Below are 18,922 nucleotides of genomic sequence, written 5' to 3' on the forward strand. Positions count from 1 at the left end.
TTTTTCTTTGCTGTCCAGAAGCTTGTTAGTTTGCTGTAGTCCCATCTGTTTAATTTTGCTTTTGTTGCCTGTGGTTTTCATTTTCCTGGTTTACTTTTTCTTCCCCAAATAATCAGTTCATTAATTACTTTCTGAATTAATTATTTTCTTTCTATAAGTTATTTTATCTTCTATCTTTCTCTTATTTTTCTCATCTTTTTCTTACCCTCATAGGTATAATGTTTAATTTATTTTCATTCATTGTTTAATAAATTTACTCCATTTACAAGTTTCATATACAATTATTTTATATACAAGTGTTTTAACATTTTTATTCTCTAATAGTTTGTGAATTTTTTAAAATTTTTTCTCTTTAATCTAAGAGTTATTTAGCACAGACATTTTGTATTGCTTTGTTTTGTTTTAGATATCCAACTGATTTGGTATGTTTATTTACATGTTCATTATTTCCTGGTTTTATTGAATTATGGTCAGAATTTATGACCTTTAAAATTTCTTTTGTAAATTTTTTAATGACATATTAGTGGATCAAGGTTCTTACAGCCATGCCATAATGATTGCTTTATATAACACAAAGTTGGATATGTGTGTGCATATTCAATTCTACCTATTTTATGACATTTAAATAATATCTCCTTGCCTTTATTTCATTCTTTCTCTGTCAAAAATTGAGAGAGATGTAATTTTCAAAGAACTTTGTTTTTGTCCATTCCTCTTATTTTGAGTTTTGGGTTTATTGAAATGATATCTAAATTCTCATCTATATGTTTGAAAATTTCTTAAAGGATTGTAACTTTTAATAATAAAAATTATGCTCTTTCTTATTTAATGTTCTTGGTCCTGACTTCAGATCTGCTTTAAATTATTACTTTCACCTCTTCTTCTTTTTACTTGTGGTTGCCTTGTACATTTAGCTCATCTTTCTTTTATCTTTTTCTTTTAAACATTTTAAACATATTCTTAGTCTTCATTTTTAAAGACATTAATTTCCTGTCATAAGCAAAATGTTTAAACAAACTTTTGTTGTGTTATTTTATACATTCCATGTTTATGTATCTTACTCTTCCAAAATTTTTTGTCTTTTTTTTTTTTTCTAGTGATAAGGAAGGTACATTACTAGAAGGTAGAAAAGCTTTGTTTACTCTGATGACCTGATTCTGGAATCATTATTTTAATTCCTCCTCATATATGAGGAGGAATTTATAATGCTTTTACTTTTTCCCATCTTTGAGTGATATAGAAATCCAGACCCTGATGATTACTCCTTTATAACTTTTATTTAAAATTTGTTAATTGTTACAGTAAATATATTTTCCTTCAAAAACTATTATAAACATTAATATTTAATTTTGCAACTTTATAACTAGCATTTCAGTGTAATTCTGTGGGTTTAATTTGTTTAGTTGCTTACCACATTCTATTCACACACTGACTTTCCCATACTGAACGTCTTGCCTTAGTTTCATCTCACTTATAACTGAAATAGAGTTGCATAAATTCCTAGAATTGGTACATGGATGATATATTTTCAGAGACCTTGCATATCCAAGCAAGACTTACTTTTCCTTTAAAATCTGAAAGCCAAAAAATAAAAATAAAAAATAAAATAAAAATAAAAGCTGAATGCCATCTGGCTATGTTCAGAATTCATGAATAACCACTTATGTCCTTCAGAAAAAATGTTCTCATTTATTGTTTCTAAAATTTGCAGTTGAGAAAGAGAAGTCTGAGCAAAAGACCCCTTTTTTATTAAAATAGCAAATATTTCAAATCACTGTCCAAAAATTAGTATAATTAGACAAAGATAAACACATCATCCACATTTAATATAATTAAATATTTTTATCTATACTTTAATTCTGTTTCTTTTTTCATGAATAAAATGTTAAGCTAGCTCAATTTTCAATCTGCTTTTTGATTGTAATATTTTGCTTTAGTCTAACATTTTAAAAATCTTGGGGTGTATAGGTATGTGTCCCTTCACAATTGATATGCTTTTCTGGAACACAGATGAATCTTTTCTATTGACTCATTTTTCTTAGTTCAAAAAAGTGTTTACTGAACTTTTTGGTCTATTTAAAGATGCCACTAACTATAAAATACATCACTGATTTAACTATATGTGTGTGTATATATATATACATACATGTGGTATATATACTTGTGTGTATATACACATGTATGTATATGTTACACATAAATTAGAAGATAATCTCTGCTTTCAGAACTATTAAAAAAATCTATGTACAAGAGTGGGAACTATTAGCTTCAAAGAGATGTGGCATTAGATATCTATTTTGTTTTCTTTCTGTTTCTTTCTTGGGAATATAGATCTGCTATTTATAGGATTATAAGATTTTTAGTTTGATCGTTTTTATTTAGTTGTTGTTTTCCTATAAATTATCTGTAATTTCTTTTCAGCATCTGTGTGCTTTCTACCCTGTGTACTCTGTTCATTGCCTTGAATACACATTTTCATTTACTCTGGTATTTGTTAGTTTTCTTAAATAACTTCTCTGTTGGTCGCCTTTTCACACTTGAGTCACACCTCCTCCCCAATACTTGAATCTCTTATTTGATAAAATCTATGCTTCCTTGAGTTCCATAGTCCATAGTTTTACATAATGATGGTGATGACAATGACAGCAGAAAATAGACACTTCCTTTGTGAAGAGTATTACGTGTATTAATTCATTTAATTTCACACCACACGGTGCTGTTTTGCTCTCCATTTCATAGGTAAGGAATCTGAGTTCCCAGAGCTAAATAACTAATAGATGGAAAACCTAGAATTTTAGGCCAGAAATTTGCCTCCCAACCCCCCACTCTTAACCATGACACTGTCTCGTGGTTGCCACGCTGTGTTAGACACACTTCTGTTAGATCTACATGACGATGGAGCCTTTCTTTCACACTAGTGCTTTTTTTCATAGACCTCCACATTAAATATTTGTTTCGGTTTTTCATACTGATTCTCAAACAAGATATGATGTGTCTATACCCAGGGTTTGACTGCTGACAGATTTATCTGTTTTCACAGTCCACCTGGTGCTGCTAGAAGCTCTCTTCCAGATCTGAAGCTTAGGAGCAAGTTGCTGGGTAGGTACCACACAACACTGTTGCTACCCAGCAGTCGTTTCTCCAGTACGATTCTATTTCATTGAGCTTTGGAAGTCTAGGCACGACTGGCTATTATTCCTTCTTCAACATGATCCACTTCTTTTGCCGCTGGGGGCCATTGCTCTGAAGATTAGTGATATTTTCAATTGATAGCTTTCTTTGCTAGGGCTACTTGTACTGTTGCATCTTTTAATGTGTTTTGAAGGACATTGCAAAAGAAACAGGCAAAATGTAATCCTGGCACAGCTAGCAGATTACCACCATAGTTCTAAAGAATACAGCTATAGTTACCAGAACCAGTTATTTTCCCCAGAATGCTCGTCAACATAGTTTAGATTGTTATTAGCTTCCATCTGATTACTCACACTTTCAGTCTTGTCTCATAAAATGAAGCCATGATCAAGAAAAAGGGAAGAAAACAAAATGAGAAGTGAGGAAGAGAAGATAGCACTCTGTGGAGTGACCCTCATGTTGCTTAAATTCCCATCGAATAGCAGAACTCAAGTGTAGTTCCCCTCATAGTTTGTTTTCTTAAATTCATGTCCACTCTCATTACTTGATGGCAAAGGGTGCTGGTGGTGGGCGGGTGGGAGGGTTGTGGTTCTGCTCTCTCTACATTACTTGCCTGAACAGGGAAGGTAGTTTATATTGGTTTAATTCTCATTCATAGCAATGAAAATGTGCCCTCTCTTTCTCATGAAATTCAATTCATTATTGCAAAATCCCACTGCTAACATGAACAAATTGAATTATTCCATTGGGTTTTATTGCTCTAAAAGCAATTCCTTCAATTGATGAGAAAGACTCATAATACACTAAAAAAGGAAAATATAACACTTAATGACAAGAATGCCCCCATGTGCATTCTCTCTCAGAAGACTTTCTCTCAGAAGACTTTCTTGTGACTTGGGCCCTTGACAAATAAATAAAATGCATTTTACTATTTTACTGTTCTACTCTTATTATTTTATTATTCTGTTATTCCAAATTTTAAAATACTGAATTTCAGCCATCATGTTCTTGATACAACACTAAACTTTGGACCATTCTCTTGCCCCTTAATGCCACCTCAGGCTCAGCAGGCTTTGGTGTATGATCTTGTCATGACTACATGGGAAAGCTCATTTTACCTGTAGTTGATAAGCTCTGGATATTGCAGGATGGCAAAAGTGCTTACTGTCACTCTCTCTGTCTCTTGAAATGTTATTTTCACTCGTTTTAATTAAGATAAGATGGCACTGAGAGTAAAAAGTAGTTTACTTTCATTTTTATATTTTAACAGCCCATCATAAGCTACCCATCAATACAGTGTCATTTGCTAACCAGTAACAGATACATTTACGCCTTTATGAACAGCGTGCATACCTATGGCACTTCTCAAGCTATTTGCGGAAAGCTCTGTAAACTTAAATACTGACAAGAGATGCAAACGTATATTAAAAATAACAAACTGCCAAGCAATAAGTGAGACTATTACCAGTTTCATGGTGTTTATTTCTAGGTTTAAAATTCCTCATAGAAATTGGACAATAAAAAAATAAAATTTAAAAAGTACAGCATTTTTCATTTTCCCAAATTTCACTTTCTGCTTTATAGGGAAAAGGAAATGTTTCATTCACAAGCGGGGAGGTTGAGACTGCCCAGAGTGCCTGAGGGGACCCTGTTGGCAGGGTGTGTTCTGGATGAGACCGGCACTCTCTGCTCCTCCCTATATGTTACCCACCCTCTGTCATGGTAGGGCTGCTGCCCAGAAGAGCATCTTCAGATGCTACTGAAAACAGCTGTGTGCTCCTCCTGTGGGGTCATTCACAAGAGTCCCTGGTGGGCTAGTGGGACACTGAGATGCAAAAGCTGTCTAGTGGGTGCTGTCACGTGCCCCGCTGCTGTGGTTGAGATGACACTGAGCCCGGAGTTGTCTAAGGGAGACTTGTCTGGGGTGGGTGGAGGAAGGGGTGGAGGAGAAGGATAGGTTAAGCCATATCAAATTGCTGATATTTAATCATTTTTACCTGCAAACATAACTATGTCGTGTGGTTTAACCTAACTCATTCCCCTCCTGCTGCCAGTATGAAAGAGATGACAGGGGCAAGGGCCATCTCAATGTGATTTCCCTCATCCTCCCAATCCTCACCTCCTTCTTCCTCTTTCTTCGTCTCCTCCCTCTCCTCCTCCTCCTCTTCTTGTCAGGGGCTGTTTGGGAATGTGATTTAGGAATTAGCAAGGAACCCCAGAGTCAGTTGTCTTAGCCTCTCTCTTTTTCTCCCCCATCCCTGCATTTTATTTTGAAAACAAATGAACAAACACTGAAAATACAGCCAAGGCTGAATGAACAGTCATCTTAAGGATCCTCTTCCAGCTTTACAACTCTGTAACAGTGACCCATGAAAAATGACCGTAACTACATGGGACTTAATGAGAGCTGGAGCTGGGCCTCCCAGGGGCTGGCTGAGGCAGCAGGACCCATGCGTGCCTGCTGCTGGCAGAGTGACTTGGGGGTATTCAGAAGGTGACGAACGATGTCTCTCACTCAGATTCTAACTTAACCACTGTCCATGGCTAACGCTACAGTGCTTTTTAAGTATCAAAGGTCAAGTTCTTAGTTCACACAAATCTGAAAGATAGAGTGCTCTCAGAATTCCCTACTTTTTAATTTTATTATGCACAAAGTGAAGCCTACCTTCTTTAGTACGACATTTAACACTATAAAGAGAACTTAATACACACACATACACACACATACACACACAGTACTTTAATCATGTCTTGACTCCTTGCCACTTCTGGAACATATCTTATATTTACATAACAATAACTCTTTACTCATATGTTTTCCAGAACTGGAGAAAAATCTAAATAAATTAGGGTCCAGATGAAGTTCTATCTTTTTTGTGAAGACTTTCACAATAAAAGCCAGCCCTCCATGCCTTTTCACTTATACACAGTACAAGTGTATAAGTGCGTATTAGTTTTGGTCCCTTGGTCTTTTTTGCATCAAGTGATTATCTATGTATATGCAGCTATCTATAATTTGCTTACTGTTCATTCTCTACTTATGGGACCGTATCTGGCACATGGTAAGTGCTAAGTGATTTTTAACACTAAATAATAAGCCTTTAGAAATGAAATGTAGGTATCTGCTTTACACTTAGTTATGTATTAAAGGGAAATGTTTTCTAGGGGTACTGCAAAGTAAAGCAAAAACTAAGTTACTAGTGGTAGATGGTTATTTTTTAAAACCATATGAAAAATATCAGAAGTACAGTTCCAGTCTGAATCCAGAGTCTAGGCTTCAGGTTGGCAGGAAAACAAGTAGAAGACAAATATTGTGTTGGGGAATTTACTTAATTGAGGATCAGTGACCTTTTCCTTTCCAGCTTCCAGCACTCCTTGGCTCATGGGCCCCTCTTCCATCTTCAGAGTCAGCAGAGCAGCATCTTCAAATCTCTCTTTCTGTCCAGCCTCACATATTCTCCAAATGAATCTCCTGCCTCCTCCTTTCCCTTGTAAGGACCCTTGTGGTAATGCTGGGCCTACCTGGATAATCCAGGATGATGTCCAACCTCAAGATCCTTAACTTAATCCCATCTTTACGTCTGGTTTGTCATGTAAAGTAACGTAGTCACAGGTTCCAAGGATGAGGGCAAGGATATTTTTGGAGGGCCATTGACCTGCCTACAAAAAGAACTGTCTCCCCAGGTATTCTGATAAGCTGGACAGATGGTCTTTTGTGTTTGTAAATCAATGTTCTGAACATGATCATTTCCCCTCCCTTCCTCCCTCCCTCCCTCCCTCCCTCTCTCCTTTCCTTCCTCCCTCCTTCCCTCCCCCCTCCCTTCCTTCCTTCCTTCCTTCCTTCCTTCCTTCCTTCCTTCCTTCCTTCCTTCCTTCCTTCCTTCTTTCCTGCCTTCCTGCCTTCCCCTCTCCCCTTTCTGTTGCCCCTGTTGAGTCCCTACTGAGGGTCATGGAATGTCTTTAGCCCAAGTTAGTGGTACCCACAGAAGTGACTTGACCATCCATCTCCCCTTTGACTGTCCAGATAAAGCTTTAGGATTCAGATGCCACCTAACTTGGAATTCCTTGTAGGAGCTATCTATGAACAAGTTTAAGTATCGTTGTGTTAGAACCCTTAGTGAACACGTCTAAATCCAGAATCACAGTGAAGTGCTTACCGAAGGGCTGCCCTCCTGATACTTACACTTTTTGACAGAGAAGACTGTTACGGAAATATAATGAAAGAACAGTCTGAAAACTGAACAAGCATCCAACATTTCTCTGCCTTACAAAAGTGAATGAGTAACATGTTGACGTTATTTATAGGCTCGTTGAGGCATGCTGACCAAGAAGCTGTCACAGGAGCTGCATTTCTAGACAGGGTGGGATTTGCGGGTAGGGGTAGGACACAGATGTCTGTCTGGATGTCACAGCTTCCTGAATTTGCAGTTTAAAACGGACACCTCTGCAGCCTCTCTTAAGATTTAAAATCCCTGTCACCAGGTCTAAAATAACTGGGGGCTGGCAGAATCCTGGAACTATTCCTTCCCAGATTTGCAACATTGTTATATTTTCTAAACTCCACTTGTGGAATGTTGAATGCCAATCCGACTGGCAAAGGCATCTGGTAAGAGGCACATCATCCTGAAGGCATTTCTGACAGTCCCTGTCACTATGCATCTTTTTTATCACCCTCCATTTTACAAGGTATCACAGATAGCACACGAAGTTCAACTATGATTAATAGGACTCTCACCATGGACTTCACTGGGCTCCAGCCGACGAAGAAAAATGTGGCTGCTGATAAATCTCATAGGATAAGAGCTGTGTTATATAAGCAGTTTGGGCAGGCATTTCAGTGCCTATTACGACATGGTGGTAGTTTGCAACACTCAGTTGAATCGAGAAGGCTGCTTATTCCATTGATTTTGCTAAAGCTTCTGTGCAGGGAGGCTAACAGATATAATACTTGCAGTATGAAACCCATGCACACATAATAGACTTTAGACTGTTTGGTTGCTGGTAATTGGTTCTTTTTTAGAACCACTTCCAGAATATAATATGTATGTTGAAAAGATGTCCTTTTATTTTTTTCTTAGAAATTACTAATACACCAAAGCTTCTGGCAGAACATAAAGTTGAAAAATTAAAAGTGATCTAGGAAAGGCCTAGAAGCAAAGACAGGGTGCAGTTGTTCTATTTCAGCTCATGATGCTCCAGCTGTGTATGGGGGAACACTGTTTAGCATGTCAAGTTGTATAGGTGCATAAGGCTTAACGGATGGAATGGCAAATTATTTAAGTTACTAAATTTCTAAATGACAAGGGACTCGTATTGTGAAAAAATAACAAAAAACTCTGATTTATGGGAACATAAAGAACATTCCTTCAAGGCAAAACTTGTTTACTGGCAACATTCTGAAGGCAATTTAATTGTGCACACAGGGTATTCAGGGGCACCAAGAAGGCTTTCCAGTGAGTTGAAGTTTGTTGGGGGAAAAAGTTGGGGAAGCAGCTTCCATCTCGAAGCACAACTTCAAGCACAGCTAAAAACCTTTTGGTCATAGAGCAGCATGCAGTTAGAAGAAACAGTTAGGTAAATAAATGCTGAGGCGTAGGAACCCAACAAGTGGAGAGTAGGGCCTTTTATTTGAAAGGCCTCCTCCAGTAGCTCTCCCGGGGTACCATGAACTCCTGACTGAAGCCACACTGGAAAGCCTGCAACCCCCACCCTGGAACTTTTTTTGTGCCTCCATGACTCTGCTTAGCTATTCCGTTTGACCATCCCTTTATATTTTAAGACCTAGAACAAAGAGTCATCACCACCTCTCACCAAAACTAGTGAGTAACCTTTTTCTGAAATCCACTAGCACACTGTTCAAACGTCTTGAATAAATTCATTGTTATTTATCCACAACCTGGTCTGTTCCCAACCTCCCTTCCCCCATGGATTGTGAGCTTCCTGAGGGCTTGACCCACCCCCTCCAGAGACTTTCACCTTTGAATTTCTGTGCTGACCAAGGAAATCAGACTCCTGGAGAGTGCTTATTCAATGACAAAATGAATCTGTGCCCAGAGACGAGACACCAGACCCTCAAGGGGGACAGCCCATCATTCTTGTATTTCGAACCAAAGAATGTAAAACTCTTCATATAAAATCTTCTCTAATGAAGAAAGCAGAAAAAGGTTGTGGAACGTAGAATCCTCTAATATAAAATGTTCCTGTGAGCAGATCCAACAGAGAAGAAACTAAGCCCAGGGGATTTTCACTGTGAAATCCATGGATTTGCTTTCTCGTTGTTTCCCCTCTTCCCAGTAATTCCATGTGATGGAGGCATTTTGCTGGGGTTAATCTACACGTAATGAAGCTTCAAAGAAATTATATACTGTACTCTCCTTATGGAGCCCTGGGGTTTTTCTTTTCTAAGCAGCATAATATAAAACGGTGACAAATAAGCCGGTGTTTATTTCTGTAGGTAATACTTTCCTTGACTTTTTTTTTCTATCTCCAAAGCAAGTATGTATTATTGGGAGTGGTTTCTTCATTAAAATTAGAGGTTTTGCACATATTCTGGCAAAACTGGACATTTTTTGATAAACAGAAACGTGAAAGATCCAGGTGGTAAGTTATATTTTGAAAGACCTTCCTTGGTTTCTAGCCTGGGTCAATCTGACCTTTGCTCTCTAGTAAAAATAATGGGCACATATCGGGGTCTAGCCTGAACTTGAGCACTGAGATCAAGAACTCAGCTCTGCCACCTTCATTGTGTACCTGCTGGCCAAGAAAGCATAAGGCACCCTTTCCCTCTAGATTTGCAGCAGAAGAATATAGCACAGAGAGTCCCCCAAACGAACATGATTTCAGACCTGATTCTGATTATGAGAAAAATAAATAGCTCATCTGGAATCCTCAATAATTGCTTGAAGAATGTAGGGTATTTTCTGTGCATGATAAATTGGGGAAGTTACAGCAAGGACAGTCTTACATAAATGCTGATCAACGTTAAGCTTAATCCTCTGGCCTAGAATCAGAAGAACACAGATTCCTGAGATGGAAAGAATGGGATCAAAGTCGTGATAAGGACGTTTGTTTTTGTTTTGTTTTTGTTATGCTTTGTTTTGTTTTGTTTCCAAATCCCAACTGATAGAATTTTAGTGACATATGAATGTGGTTAATTTTCATGACATTTTTTGTCTGGTTTCAAAGAGAAAGTAAAATTAATAGTCAAAAAGAATGAGAATAATGACATACTGAGACTGAAGAGCATTCAATCAACTATTGTCCAGATTTCTGGAAATCTGTGGTATTTCCACATAGCTCTCCAGTGCTCAGTGGTGAATTATCGTCATTATGGGGTTGAGGTATGGAGGAAGGACCACAGATTTGGAGTTTGAGGACATAGAACTGAACGTCCCCTCTGCCACTCACCAGCAGCATTGTGCTAGGGCAATTTACAAGACTGCCTGAGGGCCATAGGATGCCTTGGAAAAAGGGCTTTGTGAGCATAATAAAAAAGCATTCAGTTGTTCATAGTTACAACTAATCCTTGAAAATGTAGTTTTATAATTTTACTGATTTGCCAGCCAATCTGATTAACAGGAATGAGATTTTGGTTAGTATTTGTCCATTTGTTGAAAGAAAACACCTTTTGAAGCACTAAGTACCTCTCTTTCTTGGAAGGTGGGTTGTTGACTGAAAGAGGTGAACTCTGGTTTTGGTTGCTCTGCACATCACTGTGCAAGACGGCACCTTCCATTTCCACAGCAGAAAAGCGAGAAGGAAATGATGAAAGGAAAGAGCATAGTGAGAAAGTTTGAGGTACAGAGCAATTTTTCTCTTTAATTAAAAATATTTCCAGAAGATTAGACATATATACTTTTAAGTCAGGATAAATGTAAATAATTTTCAGATTGTCTATTTAGGATTATTCGTAGTGCTTTTTCTGTACATTAATGAGAGCAACTGAGAATTGACCAGTGTTAACCCTCTCTGATACAAATCCATAATCAAAGCAAGTTGTTTGGGTAGGGAGCAAGCAGGACTCACCTGACCCTCATAGTCAAACTCCGTGAAAGAACTGCTACTCCTTCCTCTAAAGAGGTTTGAGAATAGCTGTTAGTGTTGGAGACTGAAACCTGAGAATGATAAATTCCAAAAGCTTCTCCTTTCATCATTAATAATAATAGTAATAATCATAATAGTAATAATTATAATAATAGGCAACTTTTACTAAATTTCTTCTGGGTGCCAGAAGCAGTACCAGTTACTTACGTACATTAGCTCATGTAATTTCATCCTTACAACCCTGAGAGGTATGTATCATACTTCCCATTTTTGAAATAAACAAACAGTAGTTCACGTTACTGATATTACTTGGGCAGCTTTTTAAGAGGCAGAGCTGGGACTTCAAATCAGACCCAACTTCAGGCCTCACTTTATTCCACGACTCTATGCTGTCACTTCAATGTTTATTAGCTAGCTGAGCTGGATGAATGGACTTATACAACTATAGGCCTTACGATCAAATAACCTCTGTCTTCACATCTCAATTCTGTCACTTATTACCCCCTATGGTCTTGGAAGAGTCTGTTAATCACTCTAAACCTGCTGTTTCATTTGTAAAGTGTTGTTATTACTGGGCCTGCAATCCTTACAGGATCATTGGGAAGACCAAATGACATACTGTATACTGAGTATAAGACAGATGTAAGGTCTCCTTCCCTCGTAGTGGTATTGTTTGCAGGGCTTATTCTTAAAAATACAGTTTTCTTAAAGGTTTTGTATTATTCTAAAACATGGGCGTTTATCAAGTAGTAGAAGCAATGATATCCAATAAAACTTTTATTTAATTAGAGCCTACATAAATAGGAACTCTTAATTGTCTACATTGTTTTTGTTGTTTCCTTGAACTCCACTTTTGAGAGCAAGACACAATTAGTGAAAGATAATAATACGTGAACAGAAGAAGTTTGCTAAAATGCAAGCAGTTTCTCTGATATTTCTAGGGTCTCAATCAGAGACTGTTAGAGCAGGGAGTTCCCTAGAGACTGCAGATGTCAAGTCAGTCGTCCAATGCCAGGTGTCTGTGCTCTTTCTATCATGTCCCCATATTTCTATCCAACCTCTTGGCCTGATTTTAAGCACACAGGGTTGTTCAGAGTAAGAGCTCTCCAGATCTTCTCTATCCACAAAGAAGGCAGACTTTTCTGTTCCTGTAGACTGTGCTTATTCAGAGTAATGTGGTTTATTGTGAAAACACTTTCAACCACTAAGGCTGGAAATAGAAATTCCAGGTTATCAAAATGTTTCATTCTTGAAACATTCTCATTAATTTTATTTTAACTGTTGTTATTTGGCTTATGAGGGGGGACCCAAAAAATGGAATTTATTTATAGAACATTGTGTATTTGTTTTTACATGTTTAAACTTCAGTCACTTTCAAAGCACTCTCCATCTGATGCAATGCACCTAATAAGATGTTTTTTCCACTGCTCAAAACAGTTTTGAATTTGTCAATTTTTATGCCTTTTAGTGTTTCTGCCATCTTTTGTTTCACCTCTTCCACGTCAGCAACACATTTCCCTCCGAGGACTTTTTTCATGCGGGGAAACAAAAATGTCACTCATGGCAAGACAGGGTGAATAGGCAAGGTAGGGCATGGGGGTCATGCTGTTTTTGGTCAAAAACTGCTGCACACTTAGTGCAGTGTGGGCAGGTGCACTCGTAAATCACCCATCACGGAATGGACAAATACATTGAAAGAGTCTTCAAAAAAAATTAACTGAAGCCGAACACAGCCTCTCACAATAACACCAACTGGTACACTGATACAGATGGGCTCCTAGAACACTCACCTAACAGGGAAAGCCTGTACTATAGGAAACCCGCCCTCCAAAAGATATTTCTAGTTGGGGGGATCCCACCTCATATGTAATGACAAAACAAGTTTGCATGGTGATTTGAACTGTCTGGGACACATAGTGAACTTAAACTAGTCATTCCCATAATCCCCTGTTGGGCTCTGCATATGGCCCAAATTTATCAGAGAACTGCCAGTCTCGCTCCTAAATTCTGTAAATCCATCACAGGGGGAGGCATTGTGCAGGAGAAGATTTTTAAAAAAACGCATAAAGCTGATTTTTCTTTTTTTTTTTTTTTTTTTTTTTTTTGCTATAGTATGAGGTAAACACAGGAAAATGTGCTTGTCGAAGAGAGTTAGGTCCAGTTATGCCTTACTTTCAAGTGAAGGAACAATAGTACTTGAAAGACAATAGCGGAAGTGCCAAAAAGTAAAATGTGGATGTCATTTCACCAGTCCTTATTTTCTTATGATTGTTGCCTCTTGATTATTTCCTTTCCTTTCAAACACTAACTCCTTTGGGGCATCGTGAATAGCAGAACAGAACATTCTAACATTTTGCTTTGAAGCAAGGATTAGAATTAACTGCCCTTTAAATACAGCAACAAATTAATCTAGCCCAAGTCCCAGTGAGAGAGGTCAGTCAAATGCTTCTTATTTCCCAGATGTGGGCATTTCACACAGAGACACAAGAGAGGGTAAATTACTTGCTCAAGGCCACACAGCAAGTTACTGAGTAGCTTGGAAGCAATTACACATATAGAAAGATCTTAATTAGTTGAGCCCTAAGATGATAGAAGTGCCATGACATCTGATGCCCCCAGCAGTTCTCTGCAGCCCCAGCGGTTGCCATATCAACAGCCATGAGGTTGGGAGCCAGCAGCCTGGGCCAAGAGTCAGGCAGGAGCAGAATGCAAGATTTATTAGAGTACTGAGCCCCCCTCTACATTCTAGTCCACAGCTGCAGGACCTAAAACTGTGGCCTGGGTCAACTGCACAGGGTTCCCAGAGCAAATTGAGTCTAGGAAGGTAAGCACTGAGTGCACTTTATGTTTCTAGAATCAGAGCTCTTGGATCAGAATGACCATGTTAATTATAAAATTATAATGAATGTGAGTCAGACCAAAGAAAATCTTAACAAAATATGTTTTTAACCTGATTCTCATAGGGCAAAGAAAGTCCAACTGGTAGATTTTTCATTTGGGGCCAAAAAGAATTGGAGGTAATCTCAGAAGTCTACCTCTTTGGGCCAGAGGCCAAAACTTGCAGCTCAAAGAGGAGAATAATGTGAGCTTTAAAATGGATTATAGAAAACCAAATAGAATAAAATTGGGATCTCAGTGTGAGTTGGTAACATGTCACTGGGTTTCCTTAGATGAATCATCTGGCCAGTTCAATAGCACCAACATGGTGGTTTTAATGTAATGTCTAAAATTGCTAAGCTTTGATATTGTAAGTAGCCTGACCACATAGAGTTTAAGAGTAATTTGATTTTCCTAGTATTGTTCTAAATTGGATCCTCTTTATAAAAGCCACAGATACATGAAGCAGTTTATAAGATAATGTGAAAAATCCCTCTAGCGTAGAGACTTCAGTTACTAGTTTATAGCATCAGCTTTCAATCATACCAGAAGTCTAGTCAATGGGCAGTTAGTTATAAAGGCTTGTCTGAATTTAGGAAAGGGATGATTAACTAGGAAGAGTAATCTACCGTGGTCAACTATAAAATGAGCCACCTGAAAAAAAAAATCTGTATTAAATATGGGCAGCCTGTCAGGCACAATGTTAAGTGGTACTCAGTCAGTTCCCAAACTTATTCTGCATGCTACCCTGTGGTGAATCCCCTATATTGCCCCTGGTGAATCTACTCTGAGATAGATCCACTGGAAATCTAATACGAGTTCATATTCTCTCTTTATAAGCTGGACAATACCTGTCCATTGAGAAATCCAAAGCTGTATTTTTAAAGAATTTCTCCTACATCACCCACACCTTAGCATACAGGCAATACCATAGAAGTAATCATAATGGCTGACATTTATTGCTAGTCATTATATGCCTAGCACTGTGCTGATTTTTTAAATGTATAATATCACATGGAATCCTCACAAGAGTCCAGATTTATCTATATTTTATGGATGAGGACACCAAGGTGCAAAGGTGAGGTAACTTGCTGAAGGAACACAGCCAATAGGAGACAGAACCGACATTTGAAACCAAGTGGTCAGAATCCTGACCAACATGATTGTGCTGCCTCCTAACATCCTTCATGGACTTGCCCTATAAAGCAATTTTCCTAAGAAAGAGATATTAGTCATTTTGATGTAAATTTGACAGTGTTACCCATGCTACACATTTTAATCTTAACTGTATAGTGAAATTCAAAGCTTATTTTCCAATTAAAGAGAAGTCATTGGGAAACTATCTGCTTCGGACCAAGATGGAGTAACAGGGACTGGGTTTACCTTTCTGTCTGATGAAACAATTTGAAGGACAAAATATATTTTATAAATAATATAAAACTTAAATATATTTTTGCAAAAAGAAAACCATCTGCAAGGCACTGGACATCAGACAACGAGGCACAGTGACCCTGAAGTGACAGGCTGAAATAGGGGAAGGTGTCAGGATCCTACACGCAGGAAACAGGCTAATGGAGCTATTCAACTACAAGCATGTTCTATTCAAAAAAATGGAAGAATGACTCCAAGGCTGCAGCCACCGACGCAAAGGGCAGGGCAGCAGTGCCAGAGGAGGGGCCAGAGGAGCCTCACGGGCTCAAAGGGAGGTTCCTGGGATCTTTGCCAGCCCAGAGGAGGGAGCTGGCTCAGGCTTCATAGGCCCAGAAGGTAGATCAAGCCTCAGAGAATTATTCTTAGGCCCTACTTTTCAGAATGGGAATGGCTATATTGCCCCACCATGTACTTTGGAAGCAGATAACTTACTTGATAGTATCATAGGTCCACACATGGATAGGAATTTCCCAGGCTGAATCATACCCTTAAACCCACCCATACCTAATGTAGAGGATTTATAAGATGATGTTTGGAACTTTTTTGAGGTTGATGCTATTTAGATGAGATGTTAGATTTAAAGTTAATGCTGCAATGGGTTAAAATTTGGGGGGTGCTGAAATGAGGTGAATGTATTTTGTAAGTGATATAGATGTAAATTTGGGGGTCCAGAGGGCAGACTGTACTGTTCCTCCAAAGTCATGTTTAGCTAAATCCTCAGAATGTGACTTTATTTAGAAATCGGATATTTGCAGATGTAACTAGTTAAAATAAAATCACATGGGATTAGTGTGGGCCCTAAATCCAACATGACTTGTATCCTTCTAAAAAGAAGAGAGGCAACACAGAGACATAAGCCACCACAGGGAAGGTGGACATGTGACAACAGAGGCAGAGATTAGAGTAATGCAAGCCATGGTACACCAAGGATTGCTGTCAACTACTAGAAGCTGGAAAGAGGAAAGGAAGGATCTTCCCCTAGAGTCCTCAGAGAGATTATGGCCCTGCTGACATCTTGATTTTTGACTTCCAGCCTCCAGAATTGTGAGAAAATATATTTCTGTTTTTTTAAGTCGCACATTTTCAAGTATTTTGTTACATCTCCCCTAAAAAACTAATGCACCATAGTAACACTAAACAAAATAAACTTAGAATGGCTCTATCATTAGTAAGAATACTTCCGGGGAATAAAGAGAATCATCTGATTATGATAAAAGAAGTCAATTCAATTGATCAAGAAGACATAGAACTCCTAAACTTTTATGCATTTAATAACAGAGATTCAAAGTGCTTGAAGTAAAAACTGATAGGGAAAATAGATCCACACTAGTCTGAAATTTCAACAGTCCTCTCTCCAAATTGTTAGAACAAAGACAGGAAATCAGTGAGAAGAGAAGAGACGTGAACAACACTTGAACCAACTTGACATAATTGACATTTATCGAACATTACATCAAACAACAGAATTTATATTCTTTTCAAGTGCACCTGGAAAATTTAATAAAACAGACCATTCTCTGGGCCATAAAACAACTTTCAATGATTTTAAAAGTATTCAAGTGATACACAGTATACAATGCAACAAAAGAGAATTGAAATAATAACAGAAAAATATCCAAATATTTGAAACTAAAATATTATATTCCTAAATAATCCATGTGTGAAATAAATCTAATGAAAAGTTAGAAAGTATTTTAAACTGAATAAAAATAGAAACACAGCATGTCAAAATTTGTGGGATGCCACTAAAACAGTATTATGGGGGACTTTTTAGCACCAAACCACTATATTAGAAACAAAAGTCTTCAATCAATTACTACAATTTTCACATTAAGAAACTACAAAAAGAAAAGCTGATTATGCACAAAGTAAATAGAAGAAGAAAACAATAAATATGAGAGTGGAATAAAAAACAGAAAGACAACAGAGAAAATCATTGAGACCAAATGCTAGTTCATTGAGATCAATAACATTGCTAAACCTCTAGCTAGGCCAATTAAGGGGAAAAATTTAATAGTAAATATGAAATATGTGACATCATTAGAGTTTCCACAGATATCTAAAGGTGTATTAAGGGACACTATTAACTTTAGGCCAATATATTTGACCACTTAGATTAGGGGCCAATGTTTACTGTAAAGGGCCAGACAATAAAAGTTCTAGTCTTTGAGGGCTACATATGGTATGTACCACACTATTTTTCAATCTTTAAAAATATTTAAAAAACACATTTTTAGCTTGCAGGCTGTAGACCAACTGCTGGGTTAGATGAAATAGACAAATTTCTTAAAAGACAAATTACTCGAGCTCACTGAAGTAGAAATAAATAACCTGAATAGCCCTATACCTAATAAAATTGAATTTGTAGTTAAAAACTTTCTTACAAAGAAAACTCAAGACCCAGAAGTCTTTACAGATAAATTCTACCAGGTATTTAAGGAAGAAGTAATACAATTGTGAACAAACTCTTCCAGAAAATGAAGAAGGAGGGAATACTTTCCAATTTATTCTCTGAGACCAGCATCACTATAGTACCAAAACCAGACAAACACCACAAGAAAATTACAGATCACTATCCATATGAACATAGATGCAAAAATTCTAAACAAAATTTAGCATATTAAATCCAACAATATATATAGAGGAAACTTTGTATTGATGCAACTCTATATACAAAGGAAAATTCACGATGACCATGTGGATTTTATGGCAGACATGAAACTGTAAAATCACTTAATGTAATTCACCATATCAATGAACTAAAAGAGAAAACTATATGATCACCTGATAGGCACAGAAAATGATTTGATAAAATTCAACATTCATTCCTGAAAGAAAAATAAACCTCTCATCAAAGTAAGACTAGACAGGAACTTTTTCAATCTCATATGAAAAATTTACCACTATTAGCATACTTAATAGTGAAAGATTGAATCATTTTTGCCTAAGATCAGAATCAAGACAATGTCTGCATCTTCACTTCATTTTCACATTATACTGGAGATTCTAGTCAGGGCAATTAGGAAAACTGTACTATGAAAGGGCAGTAGAAAGGGCACCTACATGGAAAAGGAAGAAGTGAAACTATCTTTTCAAAAGCAACTTTATTGTCTAATATAGAAAATTCTGTAGAATCCAGAAAGAAGCTACTAAAACAAGTTAGCAATTTGGCAGGATATAGGATCTACATGTGAAAGTAAATTGTATTTCTATGAACTACACCATTTATGATACCACCAAAAAATATATACATTTAGGAATAAATCCGACAAGACAGGTGAAAATCTACACACTGAAAACCACAAAAATTGTGGAGAGAAATTAGAGAATACCTAAGTAAATGGAGAGAACATCAATTCATGGGTCAGAGGATTCAATATTGTTATGGTGTCAACTCTCTCCCAGTGGATCTATAGATTTAGTGCAAAACCAATAAAAA

The sequence above is a fragment of the Furipterus horrens genome, unplaced genomic scaffold (genome assembly GCF_987537825.1).
Source record: "Furipterus horrens unplaced genomic scaffold, mFurHor1.1.pri manual_scaffold_2, whole genome shotgun sequence".
Lineage (NCBI taxonomy): Eukaryota > Metazoa > Chordata > Mammalia > Chiroptera > Furipteridae > Furipterus > Furipterus horrens.